At 38.5% G+C, this 9,349-nt stretch overlaps 1 pseudogene; it reads left to right on the forward strand.

The window, feature by feature from the left end:
* The first annotated feature begins 5,129 nt into the window (after positions 1-5,129).
* LOC143411655 (small ribosomal subunit protein uS2 pseudogene) lies at positions 5,130-6,081 on the forward strand (annotated as a pseudogene).
* Positions 6,082-9,349: the final 3,268 nt, after the last annotated feature.

Below are 9,349 nucleotides of genomic sequence, written 5' to 3' on the forward strand. Positions count from 1 at the left end.
TCTGAAATGGATCCATCATATTGATCTGTGTAGGGAGAATATGGAGCTACTTGGAGTTTTATCTTTAAGAAAAATTTTTAAAGAAGCAGAAATGTTCTTGGTACGACTATTTTTTATACTGATACTTAAAAAACTCTGACTTGCCTACTATTAAAATGGAAATCAATAGTCATCATGAATAAAAATGTTGTGTGGAAAAATTGTCATAGCCTAGAAATTAGATGGCTGCCTAGAGACTTACAGAAAGAATAGCTGGGTGGAATTCAGCATGGCAATAGCAACCCCTAAAATAAACTCAGGCAAATCCTGTGTGGAACAAAAGCATCACCTGGCCAGCCATCAAGAGTTCATTGGACTGGACTGGACAGAGCCTTTCCTGAGAAACCTCTGTCTCCTGGTTTGAAAGGTTTCCCTCAAATCCTAACCTTTTCTGACCATCTAAGAATTCGGTCCAGACATTTGTCTGCCTGCGTGTACTCACCTCAACCTGACCTGGGCATCAGGTGAAGCAGGTTCTCTGATCTAAGTACATTGGCACATGTAACTCCTTCTGTTACAATCCTTTCTCCTCCCTCCCCTGTCCCAGCTGGGCCAATTTATCAGTCTAGGCATAGTCTCTGCTTAAAAGGAACTTCCTCCAGGAAGTCTTCCCTAACTGCCCAGATACCAGGAATTTCCCCAGACTGCTGATCCTTATCCCTGGCTACACATTAGAACCACCTGGTAGGCACTGAAAATATGCCAAGGCCCAACTCCTTTGAAGTTTTAAACTAGGAGGCTCTGCTTTAATTGGTGTGGATGAAGCATAATCATATGGTTTCTAAAGTTTCCCAGGTGATTTTAATGGGCAGGTAATACACTAAGAGCCCTTGTTCCATATGATCTATTAACTTTTTAAACTTGCCATCATGATACTTACCAATTTTACTTTATTCAATATTAATTTATTGAGTATCTACTAAGTATAAAGGAAAAATTAAAAATTTAGCAAGTAAAACAGACAGAATCTCTTCCTTTATGGAGTTTACTGAAGAGTAGGGTGACAAATACTGAAGAAGTTTTTATAAGTGCTGTATTTAAAGAGGAGCCTTACAGAGTACAATGGGAAGCTGTAACCAATAATGATAAATAATAATTATAATAACTATGTCATGTAGTCAATTGAATCACATTTTAGACTTCTTTTTTTTTTGGGGGGGGCGGTACCAGGGATTGATCTTGGGGGAACTATACCACTGAGCCACATCCCCAGCCCTATTTTATATTTTATTTAGAGACAGTGTCTCACTGAGTTGCTTAGCGCCTCCCCTTTGCTGAGGCTGGCTTTGAACTTGCGATCTTCCTGCTTCAGCCTCCGGAGCCACTGGGATTACAGGTGTGCACCACCATGCCTGGCTCACATTTTGCAGTTCTTGACATCAACCCTGTATTAGAATTATACATCCATACATTTTGGTGTGTAACTTAGCAGTGCTTTCCCAAAATGGGTACTTCTCTGTTCCATTGACCTAGAGGTCATGTAGTTACTTTCTATTGTTTTATCCAATAGAAAGTGGACATCCTAGAGCAGAAGTTTCTAATGTTTTTGACCTTTTGTGTCTGAACAATTCACCATGCAGAGTTCATACTCTGAGAAGCCTGTGGCCCATGAATTTTTTTCTTCTTCTTTTTAATTTGTTTTTTTAGATATACATGACAGTATATTTTGACATATTATACATACATGGAGTATAACTTATTCTTAGGATCCCATTCTTGTGGTTGTACATGATGTGAAGTTTCACTGGTGGTAGATTCATATTTAGACATAGGAAAGTTGTGTCTGATTCATTCTATTATCTTTTCTATTCCCATCCACCCCCTTCCCCTCATTCCCCTTTGTTTAATCCAGTGAACTTCTATTCTTACCCTCCATGTCTCTTGTTGTGTGTTAGCATCCACATATCAGAGAGAATATTTGACTTTTAGTTTTTTTGGGATTGTGTGCCCTAGGAATTAATATAAGTAATTAGGAACTGAACTCAACTTACAAGGAGGAGACATGCCCAACAAGACTTCTGTCTAAAGTGGAACCTCCCATTGGAGCCCAGCCTAAGTTGAACAAACTATAGGGATCCTGTAGACCCAGAGGCGTGGAAGTGAATGCTTGCTGGAAGCTACTGAGTTTGGGGATGGTTTGTCAACAGCTACCTAATATACCAGTTTGGGTTTCAGACCACACTGTATTTGCCTAAATAAACTATGTTATCTTGTTTATCACTGTATTTCCTGTTTCTATCACACTATGTGATATGTAGCAAGTATTCAAAAAATGTGTTGAAGGAATGAAGATATAGTTCCTGGTGTGTGAGACAGTTCTGGGAACAAATATTTACAACATAAAGTGATAAATAAAGTTCTAGAAGAGCTACATTAGAATGGATGGAGAAAACCTTCAATGAGGGGGTGTTAGCTATACCAAGGAAAAGCATCAAAACCTAAACACCCAGACATATTAAGAACCACTCATGTCATCATCAGAGGCTTTTATTCAGCTTAATATAAACTGGGTGACTCTGACAGTCAAATAAAGAAACTTATAGCTCTTGCCATGACTCAATAAGTTATGTGTTAAAAATTTAAATATGTGTATATATATATATATATATATATATATATATATATATATATAGTGCATACAATTCTTACTACACACACACACACACACACACACACACACACGATCTACACCGCATCCAAGACAAATGGCAATGAGCTTACAGGTAGGATAAAGTGAATGAAATTGCAAAGAGTTGTAGACTGGATATGTGTTCAGATACCCTGAAAAGGCAAATAAGAAACTGCATAACAAAAGAAGGAGGTGGAGGGAAAATCACAGCAAAGGTTACATTTTCTATGTGTTTTCTATTGTGCATGAAAAGAAAAGGTCTTCCTCAAATAACCAGAGGCCCACTGGTGCATGCTCTCTGATGACCAGTAGTTCTACTTGATCTTGTCCTCTTTGCAGGAGGCCATCTGAGAGCCTATTGATTTTTACCTGGGTCAAGGTGAGAAATGTATTCTCACTCCTGATTAGGGGTTCAAAGAGAGAAGTGTAAGGTTTACTTATAGGGAAGAAATAACAAATTATTTCTAAGGACTGAGTCTCTCTGTGTTCTTTAGGGCCAGTGGGTTGGCTTCTCACTGGAACCTCTTAGCAGTCTTCCATTACTGTCATTTACTCTCTATTCTCTATCATAAAAAAAAAAAGTATTGAAGTCTCTAATTTGCTGTGATCTGCTCAAAATGTCTCATTTTCCTTGTGGATAGATGCCCTTTGTCTGATATGGTAGAGGTAGAGTTCAGAAAAGTGGAAGGCTAAGGAGTGGCAATTCTGATTTTTTTTTAAACTGAAAATCCACGACTTTATTCATTATAATAAAAAACTGGAAGCAACCTACATTTATAAAAACAAGAAAGTTAAATAAATCAGGTGTATGCACATGCTGAAATTACAAGTGAGCACTAAAAATCATGGCTTTGAAGACTAATGATGAGGAGAGATGCAGAGAATAAAAACTAATGACAAAAGTCAGAATATAGAATTCTCTTTACTGTCAAACCCCAAATCTCTCATTCATATATCAAAATGATAATAGTTGTTAGTACCTTTGGATAGTGGGATTATAGTAAATTTATTTCATTCTTTAAATTTTTTTCTGTTTCATTCTTGCAATTTGAGATGTCAGCTTTTTGTGTATCCATGTTACTTTTATAATCAGAAAAAAAAGATTAAAAAATCCAATCCTAACCTTTCTTCTATGCCTAATTTTTAGAAAAGCAAATTCTTTAAATCTTGATTATAGGTACTTTTATCTGTGGGTAAATAAAGCAATCACAATTTGATCATTTTACTGTCCAATTCCCATATTGGTTGATTACATTTTTTTTAAGACCCCAAGTTCCCAAAATGTAGATGATTAACAGTCTCCAAGATACCACTTCTTCTGGGATATTGTGCCACATCCTGCCACTTTCCATTTAAGCAGGAGAAGGTGGTGGTGTTGGGGAAAGTTCTTTGTAATTAAATATGACTAACACAAATACATTTTTTTCAGCCACTGTCCCTTATGCATTCAGCTCTACACAACTGGTTATGAAAAGCATTCACTTTTCATCTATATTAAATGTTGCAAATTATATTCTCAAAAGTCCCTGAGGTGTACCTACCAGTCACACTAATACTTTGAAACAGCATGACCAAGGCAGGAAGTAGCATCCCTAAATAAGACAGGAGGTTCTGCTTAAAGCCTCACCATGGGACATTTCATTTATTTTGAATCCGTGTGCAATGACTTGTTCGTTTTTGTTTTTTTCAGATTGCAAGCAAGTTTTCTAGATTATAGAGATGAGAATACTAACATTTTTGTCTAGGTTGTTAAGTTTCTTAGCTCAAGTGAGAGGGCACTTCTATAGTCAATTACCTTAAATGTCATGATGATTCTTCTTGTTTTGTTTCAAAGTCTATTGCCCCTGAACAAAAATTCAAGCCTCTTGTCATATTCTTCAACGTTCTGTATTGAAGACTGTAAAACTAATGCTAAAGGAACACGGATCTTGGTGGGATGGTCAGAGATGGTCTCTTTCATCTGAAAGATGAGAAATGTGTAAACAAGAACACAGAGATCTGCAGTGGAATGGAGCTTGGCTTTTTCCAGGAATGGAAGGAAATCCACAGTGACTGAGGCTCATGGAACAAGATGGAGAATCACGCAGCATGGAACTGGAGAAGTTGTGGCTTTCAACAATAATATCCTTCAATAACCCAACTCTCTTACTCTTCCTTAAAGTTTTGATCCATGGTTGCCAGAGATTCAGAGGGACTTGAAGAGGGTGCACAAGAAGAATGGGGAGTTTTTAGGGCAAACTCAATTCTGTATAATCCTATAATGGTGGATACTCAACATTGTGCTTTTGACACTACGTACAGAACTGTAAAACAACAGAAAGAATGAACGTTAATGAAAACTATAAAGTTTAGTTAATAAAAATAAGTCAATACTGGGACCTTTATGTTGACCTAGTAATTATAAAACATGTACTACACTTGATGTAAGATGCAAATGGCAGCTTTCCGCCCTACCCAGGGAGGGATCCATATGGCGTAGTTCTTGATTCCCGTCATAACTTTAAAGGGAAACTATCACAATGTCCGGAGCCCTTGATGTCCTGCAAATGAAGGAGGAGGATGTCCTCAAATTCCTTGCAGCAGGAACCCACTTAGGTGGCACCAACCTTGATTTCCAGATGGAACAGTATATCTGCAAAAGGAAAACAGTATATCTGCAAAAGATCTGATGGCATCTACATCATAAATCTGAAGAGGACCTGTGAGAAGCTTGTGCTGGCAGCTTGGGCCATTGTTGCCATTGAAAACCCTGCTGATGTCCTCTAGGAATACTGGCCAGTGGGCTGTGCTGAAGTTTGCTGCTGCCACTGGAGCCACCCCTATTGCTGGCCACTTCACTCCTGGAACCTTCACTAGCTAGATCCAGGCAGCTTTCCGGGAGCCACGTCTTCTGGTGGTTACTGATTCCAGGGCTGACCACCAGCCTCTAACAGAAGCGTCCTATGTCAATCTGTCTACCATTGCTTTGTGTAACACAGACTCTCCTCTGCCCTATGTGGACATTGCCATTCCATGCAACAACAAGGTAGCTCACTCTGTGGGTCTGATGTGGTGGATGCTGGCCCGAGAAGTTCTGCACATGCGTGGCACCATTTCCCGTGAGCACTATGGGAGGTTATGCCTGATCTGTACTTCTACAGAGATCCTGAAGAGATTGAAAAGGAAGAGCAGGCTGCTGCTGAAAAGGCTGTGACCAAGGAGGAATTTCAGGATGAATGGACTGCTCCAGCTCCTGAGTTCACTGCTACTCAACCTGAGGTTGCAGATTGGTCTGAAGGTGTGCAGGTGCCCTCTGTGCCTATCCAATAATTCCCGACTGAAGACTGGAGTGCCCAGCCAGCCACTGAAGACTGGTCTGCAGCTCCCACTGCTCAGGCCACTGGTAGGTAGGAACAACCACCGAGTGGTCTTGAGCTGTTCTGCAGACACGTATTAATAAGCAAGATGGAAATAAGGAGAATAAGCACCAATTTACAGAGAATAAACACCAATTTCTAAAAAACAAAAAACAAAACAAAACAAAACAAAAAGATGCAAATGGCAGGGAACGTTATGGGGAGGTGGGGTAGAAATATGGGAATTCTGTGTGGTATGTTCAATTCTCTATAAATCTAAAACTGTTCTAAAAATCAAGTCTATAAAATAAACAATAGAAAAAATTTGATCCAATGTCCTGTGTTCCTCAGTGCCAACACTGTCCCTTGTCTTATACAGCATTGTGCGTATCAGGTCCACCCAAGTCAGCATGCAGGGGATGCTGAGGTACACTCCTATCCTAGGACAGGGCCTCTCCAAAGCCATCTTCTTTGTGGGCTGAAGACAGCCTTGTACTCACAGTTATTTCTTATAGGTTCACAGGATCACCTTGCTCTAGATTCATTAGACAAGAGAGAATTTTGGAGATCATCAGAAAGTAACTTAAGACTCAGTAAGCATTCAATCCAATTTGGAATAGATTCCCGTACTTCACCACACATGGGTGAAAGCATGAGATGTGAGCAAAGAAAAAGCATAATGTCAGTCTCATATACTCAAATTTCATTAGGAAAAACATGATGTCTAGTTTGCTTAGAATCATATCTTTGGAGCCTAGCAGGATGACTGGTATATGGCAGGTATTAAAATCACATTTGCAATATGAATGAATAAATGGCCGATTTCAGGGCTGGGGGAGGAAAGGAACAAGATAAGCCTGGACTACCCTGTGATAACAGAGAGTAAGGTAATGATCAAAGAATCCACGGATATATCAGAAGGATACAGAACTCGGCCTCAAAGTTTTGCCCTGGCTAAATGTTGGAAAGTTTTAAGCACCAAAATAAATAAGGACATAAAGCATTGAATAAAAGAGGAATCTATTGAGTCCACACTGATAATAATTAGATAACAAATAAAATGGGTAATGGGAGGGCTCTTCTTTACAGGATAATTCAGATAGATAAATGTAGACGGAGTAATGGAGTTAGAAATTTGCCATTTTTGCAAGTATTATAGTGAAGATTGATTCAGGCAAGGATCAGCAGTGGATGCTAAATCTAGGGAGAAGACTGTGAGGAAAAGCAGAATATTTATATGTTCTTAATATGACTACTTAGATTGCTTATCAGTTGTTATGATAAATGCCAACTAATGACATAATTTAGAATAAATGTAACATAAATGCAATATGTAATTTTAGACTGGATTCTGCACTGGAAGAAAAAGCAAAATGTTATAAAGGATTTTATTAGAACAATTAATCACACTGGAATATGGATTTCTTTGATAAATGGTATGAAATCAATGATAAATCTCTTGAACTTGATAATTATACTATGGTTACATAAAAGAAGGACCTTCTTCTTAGGTAATACACACTTAAATGGTAAAGGATAAAAGAGCATAATATATGCAACCTATTCTAAAGACATCCAGAAGGGAAATATGATGCATAACACACATCCAGAGAAAGAAAAAAGATTAAACAATACTGCAAAGGTTAACATCTAGGTATCTGTGCAAAGAGTATTAGGTTCTATATTATTTCTGTAACTTTTCTGTGAGTTTGAAATTATTTCAAAATAAAAAGCAACATAAAACAAAACAAAAATACAGTCCAAGAGGGTACTAAGGAAGTCCTACAGCAGGTCAAATCATGGGAGGACTTTTGACCAGGGAAGAAGGAGAGGGCAAGAAAGACTTTAAGTCAAAAAAAAAAAAAAAAGTGGCAAAACAAATAATTAAGAGACTACTGTCTGAGCAGAAATACTGAAAAGGGTAAGCATAGGTGTAAGAAGAGTCTCATGTAGCTAAAGTATAGGAATTTTTAGAGATAAATCAATAGTGTTAATTTAGAGAGCATTGTGGGAATCTCTCCAAAATGTCTAAGTACAGGTTATCGAGTACAAATTCAAACAACATTATAAACAATATACAAAGTTTGAATAAATGATAAAATACAGTGAGGGCCCTTAGGGAAGATTTTTTTTTAAGTATGATTTTAGAGAAGAAAAGATTATTTCTAAGCCTTTCTCAATCAAAATAAAAACCAATGAAATGGAAAATTTAAATATGCTGCTTGAATATTTAATTATAAAAACTGAAACTCTAATGTGTGGCTGAGAAAAAGCCAGGGCAGGAGGTTGTTCAGGGGCAAGTCATTACAGTGAGCTTTGGACCCAATTCATATTCCTTCAACATTTCTATTTTAAACTGCTAGTTTTTAGATTGTTGAAAAATTATTTGAGAAGGTCTGCATTTTCTAATCATGGGCTGTTCTTTCTTTCCTCAAGGTACTTCAGCCTGCTCGATCAAACCTTTATTCAGCTTTCAAATGAAAAACTGATTCTCATCTCAAGGCTCACCTCTTTTAAGCTGGGAGCTATTTGGTTGCATGCAAAATACCCTGGGCAGCAGTTGCACAGCGCTCCTCAATGTTCTAGGCGAGGTACTCAGTCAGGCTGGCCCTTGTGGGAGTCATCAATTGACCCAGGGGGAGACTGTTGAGCCAACTCAAAGGCAGCTGTAGGGTTGAGGGGGCGAAGGCTGGCACAGAGGCCAGGAGGCTTAGCCCCCCAGGAGGAGGTAATTGGCAGTACTGTGTTTCACTGGAGTGAAGTGGGTATAAGCCGGATTAGAAAAGGTCAAAGAGAGAACTGAAGGAAAGAAATTTAGGGTTACAGGTGTGAACTCTGGGCCAAGGAGAATTACTTAACCAAAAGAACAAGGTTCAGAGGAGAAGTCATCAAAGTCCAAGGAGGCACCAGGGGATATAGCACTCTCCTGAGATGCAGTTCAGAGCTGGGGCAGGATGAGAGTAAGGGGCTTGGCAGTGCAGCCAGACAAGGGGGTTGAAAACGAAGGTATAAAAAAAGCTACCGATTATGAGACAGAGTTGGGAAAATCGGACCTGGAGAACTTGGATCCAACAGAGTGTAATAAGAAGGGCATTTAAATCCATATGTCAGAGTGGTTAATGGATTAGAAGCTGTGAAAAGTACAAGGGGGACAAGGATAAAAGAGGCAAGACTGTTACTAAAGAAAAAGGAACAGAGAGAGGCTTCCAGGAAGAAATATTTTATGTTAAAAACAGTCACTAAGCCAACAAAAGGAGCTCAGCACAATGTTCTTTTATAGGTGCCTATAAGATTTGTTATTAAAAAAGTTTTAATCATAAAATATTTGCTTCATAAAAAGGCTATG

Source organism: Callospermophilus lateralis, chromosome 12 (genome assembly GCF_048772815.1).
Source record: "Callospermophilus lateralis isolate mCalLat2 chromosome 12, mCalLat2.hap1, whole genome shotgun sequence".
Taxonomy (NCBI): domain Eukaryota; kingdom Metazoa; phylum Chordata; class Mammalia; order Rodentia; family Sciuridae; genus Callospermophilus; species Callospermophilus lateralis.